We start from the raw sequence: 11634 nt of genomic DNA on the forward strand, positions 1-11634 counted from the left end.
CTGCAGGGAATCTTGTATATGACACTGGTCCTGTCCATAGTGGGTAACGGGTCTTTGGTCCAGTTGAGCAGCTGTCGTAGGGTTGATGTGGGTTTGTGTGCTACTCGGATGCTCAGTGGTTGTAGGAGTTTTAATACCAATAGGCCATCACCTCCCCATTAGTTCCTCCTGTAGGCTACACCTACAGCATGTAGGCCAGCTACTACGGATCAATGTCATAGACAAGATTCCCTGCAGAGACTGTGACAAACAGGAAGGAAATTAAAAACCAGGGTAGATGAACATCAATTGGCTGCAAAAAGACACAACCAATACTCACGCATCTTTACCCACATGGATAAGGAGAACCACCAATTCGACTGGGACAACACCAAGATCCTGGGACAAGCAAAGCAGAGACAAGCAGGGGAATTCCTAGAAGCCTGGTACTCCACCAAGAAAGCCATCAACAAACACATAGAGCTCAAACCCAAATACACTCCACTGTGAAGGAAAACCGGAAGTGAGGTAATCCAGCTCAATGGACTCCAGAGATCAAATAAAGGTGGAAAAACACAACAGCGCTTCATTGGAGGCTGCATTGATGATGTTACCCAGCAGGGTAATGAAACGTCTGTGGAACAACAAACCAGCTCGGCGAGCCAACCAACCATAACATTATTGCTGGACTGTTAATCCAGTGAACTAGCTATTGTTCTGGGGACCCAGGTTCAAATCCCACCAAGGCAGATGGTGGAGTTTGAATTCAACAATAAAAAAAATCTGGAATTAAGAGTTTAATGATAAACATTGCCGGTAGTCGTAAAAAAAATCCAGCTTGTTCATTAATTCCCTTCAGGAAAGGAAACTTCTATCCTTACCTGGTCTGGCCTACATGTGACTCCAGACCCATAGCAATATGGTTGAGTCTTATCTGCCCTCTGGGCAATTAGGGATGGGCAATAAATGCTGGCCTCATCATAGACACCCACATCCTGTGAATTAATAAAAAAAAACACCATTGCTATGGTTAGCAAGATGCACCAAACCAAGAAAATCTTTCATAGATATGGTTTGTCACTTTTATCTAATTGTTATCCAGATATTGGGAATACATGTGACACCAAGAGACATTGGGTATGGATGCGCATAAAATCTGGTTACAAAGGCAAAGCCAACCCTGAGATCAAAGCACAAGAAACCAACAAAATTGTCCGTCACCACAACACCAATTCGATACATCAACCAAGTTACACTGTAGCTTCAATACTTCAGCTTATTTTGGCTGCCTGACATCTTCTACCTGACAGATTACAATGCCCCAGCTGTGGCAGGACTATCAGTGTGGGCATGTCTTGGTATAATCACTGTTCGCAGTAGCAGAATAGACCACACATCATTCAATCAAATTGGTTAAAATTCTTTGATGCCTTTACCCAGATGAATTTGAAGGGATAGGAAGCTTTCAGGGTGATGCGATAATTCAGCTTCAGTATGATGCCATCCCATTCATTGGTCATCAAAAGGAAGTACAGAGTGGACATTCAGGGGAGTCTTTCGGTGGAACTGACTGAGCTGGAACAATATGGTAGAATTTAGAATGCTGACCACCGCATGGATTGGTATAACTCCATCACATTTGTTTCAAAAAAATGGCACCATAAGAATAGGCCTCAATTGAGTGGTTCAACCTTTCATTTCAATGGTGTCCACACAAAATGTTAACCCTGAAAGAACAACAGCCTAAATTTTTCAGAGCAAGATGCTTTTCCAAGCTGGATGTGATACTTATCTGCCCATTTCACAGCAGAATCCCCAAGAGCTCAGGACAAGCAGGATGCCACTTGGACTGTTCAGTTTCCAATGGTTAATATTTGGGCTCTCTGCTAACCAAGCTGTATCCCAGCAGCACATAGATAGGATATTGAAGATGTACCTGGCTGTATTTGTGTAGTTGACAATACTGTGGTCGTATGGCAAAACAGACTTGACTGGCATTCTCCTGTTGCGATGGGTGGGGTGGGGCCAATTTAAATGTAAATAGATGAGTGGATTTGATATGTGTGTAAAGTTTAATTCCAGAAATAAGTGGGTGGATTACGAAATTGGCTGCATCCTGCTGTCATTTGGATTCTAGATGCCTTCAATAGATAGATGCTGTCAGTATCAATATATCAGAATATTAACATGGGATTTACAGTTTTACTTTGGCTTCATAGATTTTCTCAGCTCTAAGGAATGCGCCAGTGAAAACAATATGAAAGGACAGTGGTAATTTAGTAAATGTGCTATGCCTATAAGTATTACATATTTGCAGTTCGTTTATTAGTGAGTTGTGTGAAAGGAATTGTTCACAGCATTTCTGTGGAGAGGTTATTTTACACACTTTTGTGAAACCTTACAAACTTTGGAATGTATAATGCACATTTGGGAGGTGGTTTCTGTATGTTGGAGCTTCAAAGATCTGAACTACATTTTGGAGTTCTGATCTGTTGTATCAGCATGGATTACTAGATAAGGGGATTGGTTTGCTCAGTTGGCTGGAAGGTGGTTTGCAATACAGAATGGGTTCAATTCTCACACGAGCTGAGGTTACCATGAAGGGCTCTCCTTCTGAACCTTTCCCTTTCCCTGAGGCATGGCGACCCTCAGGTTAAACCACCACTCATCATCTTTGTCCAATGAGAGAGCAGCCCTATGATCTGGTAAGCCTATGGCAATTTTACTTTCACCATCAACATCAGGAACTCCTCCAGCACCAGGTGCAGCAGTGGGAACAACATTAACAACCACCTACCTTTGCTGGGTCTACAGACATTTGTTGAACTTCCTCGACAGTGTCTCAGGAAGGTCATGGCATCATATTAGGTTTTGGCAGACATTTGAAACCAGATTGTACAAGATCTGCTTCCAAGCGGACCTGGGGTTTCACATTATACTAGTGGCTATCAAAGTCACCATGGTCCCCAACATTCTGCCTGTGTATTCTATCAGAGATCTACTAGAGAAAGCTGCAGGATTTTGGCATCACTCAGAAACATGAGACAGGTAGTTTCTTTGCCCCTTGTGTCACATGAGCTGCAGCGATCCTGGTCAGAATGAGTTGATCACCTAGACTGTGGAGAGATTGTAGGAACTGCAGATGCTGGAGAATCTGAGATAACAAGTTGTAGAGCTGGATGAACACAGCAGGCCAAGCAGCATCATAGGAGCAGGAATGCTGATGTTTCGGGCCTAGACCTGAAACGTCAGCCGTCCTGCTCCTATGATGCTGCTTGGCCTGCTGTGGTCATCCAGCTCTACAACTTGTTACCTAGTCTGTGGATCTGTCTGAATTCACACAAGAACAAAGCATTACTGACTGCAGACAAATGGCAATTATAAAACTCCCAGATCATCCAAGTATCCATGTCCTCAATGTGTAAGATTCCAAGGCAACTACCATGATGCTTTTATAGTGCCTGATGTCACCGGTGACAAGTCGCTTCTCAGAGATAGAGTCATAGAGTGTTTCTTTTTTCTTTATTCATTAATGGGATGTTGCTGGCTAGGCCAGCATTTATTGCCCATCTCTAATTGCTCATGAGGCAGTTATGAGTCAATGAGATTGCTGTGGGTCTGGAGTCACATGTAGGCCAGACCAGGTAAGGATGGCAGTTTCCTTCCCTAAAGGGTATTAGTGAACCAGATGGGTTTTTCCAACAGTCAACAATCAACAATCAACAATGGATTCATGGTCATCATTAGATTCTTGATTCCAGATATTTACTGAAATCAAATTCCACCATCTGCCTATTCAAACCCAGGTCCCCAGGACATTACCTGGGTCTCTGGATTAACAGTCCAGTGATAATACCATGAGGCCATTGCCTCCTCTCAATACAGCATGGAAATAGATCCTTCAGCCCAAACTGATCCCAAACTGATCATGGTGCACACTCAGCTAGTTCCAATTACCCACATTTGGCCCATATCCCTCTCAACCCTGCCCATCCATATACCTATCCATGTTGTTTTAAAGAACTAAGGGATACATACATAAAATGTGATTGATGATCTCACTCAAAACCCCCGAAGACTGAGCTCTGGAAGTGATGCAGCTAAAGTAGTTTAACAAATGATTTATCACTGAGCCAGCATTCAGGATGCTGAAAGTCTGAGACGGATACTTAGACGGATGTTCGGGTTCCTTTCAGCAAGTACTGGACAGGTCTCCCGAATGGTTGTGGTATACATTGCACACAACATTACACAGCACTGAAGCTTGTGCCTACAGGGGGAAAAAGAGGCAGAGCACAAATTTTCTTTGGACAACTCCAAGACGTTGGTGGAAGAGAAGGAGTAAGAGAGAAGGGAGAAAAGGAGAAGAAGGAGGAAGAGGGTGCAGAAAGTGATATCCCTCCAACCATGGCATGAAAAAGCGAAGATAAATTAAGGCGTCATTTCAAGCACCTTGTTTGTTTGGTATCATCTTGTGCCCGCCCATACCCCATCATATGCCTGCAAAAGATACTTGCCAGCCAACAATTAAGAATAAGTAAGATATAAAAGGATGCTTAATTTTAAATTTGTTTGCACATCAAACAGAAACTTAACATTGTAGCATTGTGGATTATGCCCATGTGCATGTACCTGCGTGATGAAACATCTTTACTATTCCTTTTCCTTGCACCTTTTTGTTGGGTATATATTTGTATTTTTAGCAGAAATAGAGGCAGTCTGCTCACATCCCTTTGCAGTGATGCTCTTGATTGAGATCCTTTGGATTTTGGTGCTCCACCTGAGCAAGTGTGGGCTTGGTCAGCAGAAAACAATGCAACATAGAGGCTACTCACAGTGCATGCAATACGTGAGAAGGGAAAACAAATCGAGCTGTATCTTCAGTTCCTTTCTCATCATTATTCTTTATACAGTGTAACTTCACACCCTTGCTAGCAATGAGCTGGAGAACATTTTTGCTCCAGACCAGGAAGGCAATGAACAGCTAAGTGCAAGGTATCATTACCATTCAATGTAATGTGGAATTCTACTTTGTGCATTTACTCTCAGAATTGTAACATTTTATATGCTGCTCAAAGACTACTCTTCCTGAAGATTAATTCATTATTGTAAAACAATGCAACAATATGCCTCTCAGGCCTGAGAGTGACTCCTCCAATTTCTTTACAGCTGTGTACAATGCAGTGCTGAGAGCTAAAGCATTGCATATTTTCTGTTGCTGTTCTAGAAACATCCTGCTCAACAGTACCTGCCATTCATCATCTAGCAGAGCAGAGCTTTGAACATCCGTCACCTTCTCATACAGAGTCATCCGAAGTATCTTATCTTCACCATTTGCTAATGCAACCTTAAAGTGGATAAGTCCACAGGTGAAAAACCACCACCCTTGCTGCTGGTGCCATTGAAGTCTGAATATCTGAGCAGGAGCATGTTGTATTTTGCTCACTCTTGATAGCTTGATGCCAACAAGATGGCATGAAGTTTATGATCTGGCTGCCTGACATTTAAATTAGATCCTTGCTTACTTGGCTGTGCAGTTCATCTCTGATAGAGAATGATGCCAACAGTGCAGGTTCAATTCCTGCACTACGTGAGGTTACCCTGAAGATCCCACCTTATCTTTTGCCTGAGATGTGTTGACCCATAGCTTAAAACAAATCTTTAATGAGAGAGTGGGACTCTGGCTATTTTACATTTTTACCTATGATCAATACATGATTGTGGTTCAAGAAAGCAGCTTACCACTAGCTTCTCAAGGACAGTCAGAGCTGGGCAATAAACATTGGCATAGTCAACAACACTCACATTCTGTAAGAATTTTTTCTTAAACTCTGTTACCAAGTATCTTGGAGGAACCCCATCTTTACGTCACAAAAAGCTACTGGATATATTCAAAGCAGAGTTAGATAGATTTTTGAAACAAAGAAGTTAGATATGAAAGTGGAGTTGAGATCAAAAGCAAACAGTCAGGATTTTATTATTAAGCTGTGGTACAGGTTTGAACACCCAAAGAGCCTACTCCTGCTAAGTCCTACTTGCCTACGTTCCTAAAGTAGCTGTTGTACTTACTCTTTTAAGAAGGGCATGTATAAAATTGCATTAGAAGGATTTGGGAGATTTTAGCAGAAAAACTTAGAATCTGTCTGCAAATAATTTTTTTTCTTTCTTTAGGTATGCAGAAAATACCAGATGGAAACAAAGACAATTTGTTTGAATACATATACCTTTTTTCGACTTCCAGCTCGCATTCGTATTCTCAAATGCTTCCTGCTCCATGAATATGCCCCAAATGGCAGTAAAAGCCAGTTATGTTTTCTCGACAGTGGCCTTCACTTGTTCCACATGATGATTCTGCTTTGTGTGACATAAGTGTGCTCTCAATCTCTCAAGGACAATATCCTTCAAACGGATGATGAATTTTACTGCACAAAGTCCTCAGTGAAGCGAATATGCCTCTCCAGATAGCAATGCTGCAATGAGTACTGCAAAATTAAGATGTTGAATCTTTTGAGAGGAGATTCCTCCAGAGCAATCAAACAGCTGAATCTTTACTCATGGATGTCAAATGTTCTTTAACGGTGCTCAATGTTGCCTGAAACAACTCGTTTTGCTTCTGCTTAGTCAAAGTCTGGCGTCGGTTCCAAGATTTAAGGAACCATGACTTCAGAGTAAAGCCAGGCCCCAAAGAGGGATACATTCATTCTGTCATATTGTGTTTTAAGGCTCTTGGCAGCCAAGCTCAATTTAAAAGAAATAAACTGTAAGTTTTGAGTTCAGCGATAAAACAGGTAGTTACGTATAAAATCTTATGCGTGGCATTGCATCCAACTTTGACTTTTATAGAACAACAAGCAGGAAAATATGCTATGGGGACATGAATCTGACATAAAATCTCTCTATGAAATTTATAAAGAAATGGAACTGTTATAAGGAAAGGCACTTGAAAGACTCACATCCCTGCGTTCTTGAGAAATGCATGTATCTCAGTAGAGTTATGTCCGTCATCTTATAAAAAAGTTATACGAAAGCAAATGGGCCAGGTGACCACAGTATCAGCCATTAGTTAGGCTTGTCATTTACACTCTTAAATTTTAACTATTTATTTTGTCCACTAAGTTGCCAGAAGTTGCGTCATCTTGCCCATCTACCACAAAGAGCAATCTTAATCTTAGTGTGAAAGTCAGTGAATGCATTTTTATCACATTAGAATGGTGAATACACTTTGTCTCATGCTGTTCTTACAGTAAAACTCTTGTCAAATCTTGATGTTTGTCAGGTCCTGACTGGCCTGTAGTGCCCAATGCAGTTGAGCTATGTCATGCACAATTACAGCTTCTTCCTCCTCTATCTTCCCATCCTACTTATGTCAGGAACAAAAGGAGCAAAACAGGTTTTTAATTCTAACCATGGCAAACCGTACAGTTGGGGGCTGCACATAGTGCTCCCAACAGTGAGACAATCAGCACCCTGATACCAAGTCCCATGCCTTCATTATGTAGTCAGCTTCAGCCACAGGAATGAACACCAATTTAGTGATGGAGTTGTGCCGGCTGAGTGGCCAAGACATGACACCAAAAAAGTAGTGTTTTCTGTCTTCTAAGCACCATTCCATTCCAGACCTAGGGAGATGATGGACTAGTGGTATTATCACCGAACTGTTAATCCAGAAAGCCAGGGGCAGCATGGTGGCCCAGTGGTTAACATTGCTGCCTCACAGTGCCTCGAACCCGGGTTCAATTCCACCCTCGGGTGACTGTTTGGAGTTTAAACAATCCCCCCGTGTCTGCATGGGTGTGCTCCAGTTTCCTCCCACAGTCCAAAGGTGTCCAGTTTAGGTGGATTGGCCATGCTAAATTGCCTGTAGTGTTCAGGGATGTGTAGATTAGGTGGGTTATAGGGGGATGGGTCTGGGTGGAATGCTTTGAGGTTCAGTGTGAACTTGTTGGGCCAAAGGGCCTGTTTCCACACTGTAGGGATTCTATGATCTATGTAATGTTCTGGGGACCCAAGTTTGAATCCTGCTATGAATTTGAATTCAATTTTAAAATAAATCTAAAATTAAGAGTTTAATGATGACCATGAATCCATTGTTGATTGTTGGAAAGCCGATCTGGTTAACTGATGTCCTTTAGGGAAAGAAACTGTCATCCTTATCTGATCTGGCTCAGCTAGCCAGCAATGCCTTCATCCTGTGAATGAACTAAAAAAAATACCTATGTCAACCATGAAACATTGCATTTAGTGGAGTGTATCATAATAATTACAGGACAGATGACAAAATGATCATCTACAACCCCCACAGCACACTTGGATGTTTCACAAGTTATTACTCTTTTTGCAAGCATTCATTTCTTTTTAAGTCTTAACTTCTACTTTAACTTCTACATCATTGACATTTCAATGATCAATTTGCAAGGACCACCATCATGGCGCAAAAGGCTTTTGACAAATGTTTGACCCCCAACCATGTTCACTCTGCGTGCATTGCAAGTAGACAATTAAATAATTGCAAATTAAATGGAGCTGGAGCTTACAAGTGCGTGCTTCATGTATTTACACCTTCAATTTCCGAGCACCCAGCAAACATGCATCCCGTGCTTTTGGCCATCTGACGGACACTGACTCCGAAGTTATCCCAGCCATTTTCCAAATTCCAAATAACACAAAGAGAGCAGTAAATGATGGCAGGAAACAAAGCTTACAGTGGACACTTACAACATTGGGCTCAGCCCTGTTACCAGGCACAACCACACACTTCCATGTCCTCTTTTATCTCACATAACCCCAACAGCCTATTTCTACCTATTCCCCACCTCCCCATGTGCGGACCACCTTATTGAACTTTGCCTCCAACTTTCTTTCTTGCCCCTACTCCCCAACATTCCATTTTAATGATACGCACTATGGTCCTCTATGCGGTCCTGCCAATAACACGTCCCTCCTTTACAAAAATCAGAAGTTGCTGGAACAGCTCAGCAGGTCCAACAGCATTTGTGAAGAAAAATTAGATTTAACAGTTCAGGTGACCTTTTCTTAGATTCTCCCTCCAATGCAGTTCTTTGTAGGCCTCATAGACTTTGAATTTCTCCCGTCACTGTCTTTGCTCCACCTTAACAAATCCGTCTGCTTTCCACTCCCGACTCCCTTCCTTAATGACCCCCTCCCAGCCCATCACTGCAGTTTCCCCTTGCACAACCTCACCACTCAATGCATGGACACCCAGGACTGTTTGTCACTTCAGACCTCTGGCCAACTTCAACAAACAACCCCTAGACATGACCGGCGATGCCCCTGAGCACTGTGTTTGCAGCTCCCTGACTGACAATATGTGATCCCTCTGACCCCCACCTGATGAGCCTAAAGATTTGACTGTTGCTTATTCCCCAGACTGCTACCAGACGTGTCCCCTGACCATAACCAGTCTGACTGAATGACTGGTGAAGGACAAGCCCATGTACTTTATGTAGACTGTGTCCAGAATTGATGGCACTGGGAAGCCTTAACAACAGCATCTACCACCCATCCACCCCATACCTTGACTGGACTAAGGACTAGCATCACCCACTTTCTGAGTGGTTATTCGGTTGAATAAATGTGCAGACTGTTTGCCACACAAGTAACTGGCAATACTTTAGTTGTTAACGTGACAGCAAGATGTACTGTCATATCCAAAGAGATCACCATTGACAAGCAGCCTGTCTCTGCTTGCATATGAAACAGTATGTCAGTAGAACAGCATTGATAGCCTTTGGGCTCCAGGTGAAAATGCGATTCTGCAAGCATGCAGGTAAGCAGTAAACATGCAAGATCTAAGAGAGCAAGTGAGCAGTCCTGAGATGCAGGGATAGTAGGAACTGCAGATGCTGGAGAATCTGAGATAACAAGGTGTAGAGCTGGATGAACACAGCAGGCCAAGCAGCATCAGAGGAGCAGGAAAGTCTGAAGACCTTTTCTGAAGAAGGGTCTAGGCCCGAAACATCAGCTTTCCTGCTCCTCTGATGCTGCTTGGCCTGCTGTGTTCATCTAGTCCTGAAATGCAGTCTGGTTCAATCCTAGAGTTCAGTGCATGTTCCTCCATAACTTCATAAAAACCCAAGATATGGAAACTGAATTAAGCTACTTGGCTCATCGAGTCTGCTCTACTATTCAATCATGGCTGATATGTTTTTCAACCATGATCTCCTGCCTTTACCCCATAACCTTTGATTCCCCTACTAGTCAAGTACTTATCTATCTCTGTCTTAAAGACACTGAATAATGTGCCCTCCAGAGCCTTGTGTGGCAATAAGTTCCATGCTTCACTTCCTGCTCATCTCAGTTGTAAGGGTTGTCCCTTCACCCTGAGGCTGTGCCCTTGGGCACTAAACTCTTCTACAGTGGGAACAACTCCTCCACATCCAGTCTATCCAGGCCTCTCAGTATTATTGCAAAGAGCCTGAGTAGCAACCTTTCAACACTAGTTATCAATGCATCCATGCATCATGTCATGAGGTGATGTCACATGGAGGTTGGAGACTAATAGTCAGCAGCAAGTTAAAGCCTCCTGGTGCCTGACCTGATTTCCATGTCAGAATTCCCGGCCTCTCATTTGCAACTGGCGGAAGATAAATAGGAAGCTTCATGAAGTGATTGTAATAAGGTCAGCCAGGTGGACCTCATAGAATATGAGTTCCCTGATTGGAGCTGTTAATCTGGTCCAATCAGGGAGCCCTGGCTGATAGATAAGAACAGAGGGGTCAGACATCCAGTTTACTCTGAGGGAGCTGGATCAGTTCTCTTCACCTGTAAATAAAGGGTGACGTGGTGACAGGATGCCGAACTCTGGGGAGTTATTTCAATTTATATTAATGAGGTGATCTATGCAGTTGGTAAGTCATTAACATGCAATAATATCCCTTAGTAGGCAAATCACCACTCCCAAGGGGGAATTTTAGGTTGATGCCTATGACAGAGGTTATAGATGCAGTCTTGTTCATGACAGTGAGACAGCAGAAACTACACCAACGGCCCATATGACTCTTAACCGCAGAATTGAAGAAAATATGAACATTCTTTTAAATAGTCAAAATTGGGTCGAAATACAGATATACAAGTCTTCATCCTAAGGAATGCAAGTATGCATGCAATTTATACGATACATTCCTGTAAGGTTTTGATAAAGCCTGTGGATTACTGTGGTGCAATCTCTTCCTCAACCTCTCAAAAGATTTACCTCTAAATTGAATAACTATATAAGGAACTTCCTTTGTTATCTGGGGACCTGAAAAATGAGCAAAGTGCCTCCTAGCAAAATGGATGAAGCAAGAAAAGGATCTCCAGAAAAGAACGACATTAAAGAACGAGAATAAGTTATCTAATTCAATCTGTTCAATTAGTTTTAGCATCACATTTTAAAATATTAGTGTTTGACTTTTAATATTCAAAGTGTGACAGAATATTTAGTGCTGGTGATTTCGAAGCCAGTGCTGTATTGACTATGGTAATCACAGAACATAACAATGAAACAACATTTTGAGTTGAAATTGAAGCTGTAGCATTGATCTGACTAGGCTTATATCAAAGAATTTTTGAACATTTTGCTTCAAATCCAGTGTAAGCTATTTCTGTTACAGTTTGTTCATGGGCATTAAAAAAAATCAAGTGCATAAAACACTC

Source organism: Rhincodon typus, chromosome 3 (assembly GCF_021869965.1).
Source record: "Rhincodon typus isolate 14 chromosome 3, sRhiTyp1.1, whole genome shotgun sequence".
Classification (NCBI taxonomy): domain Eukaryota; kingdom Metazoa; phylum Chordata; class Chondrichthyes; order Orectolobiformes; family Rhincodontidae; genus Rhincodon; species Rhincodon typus.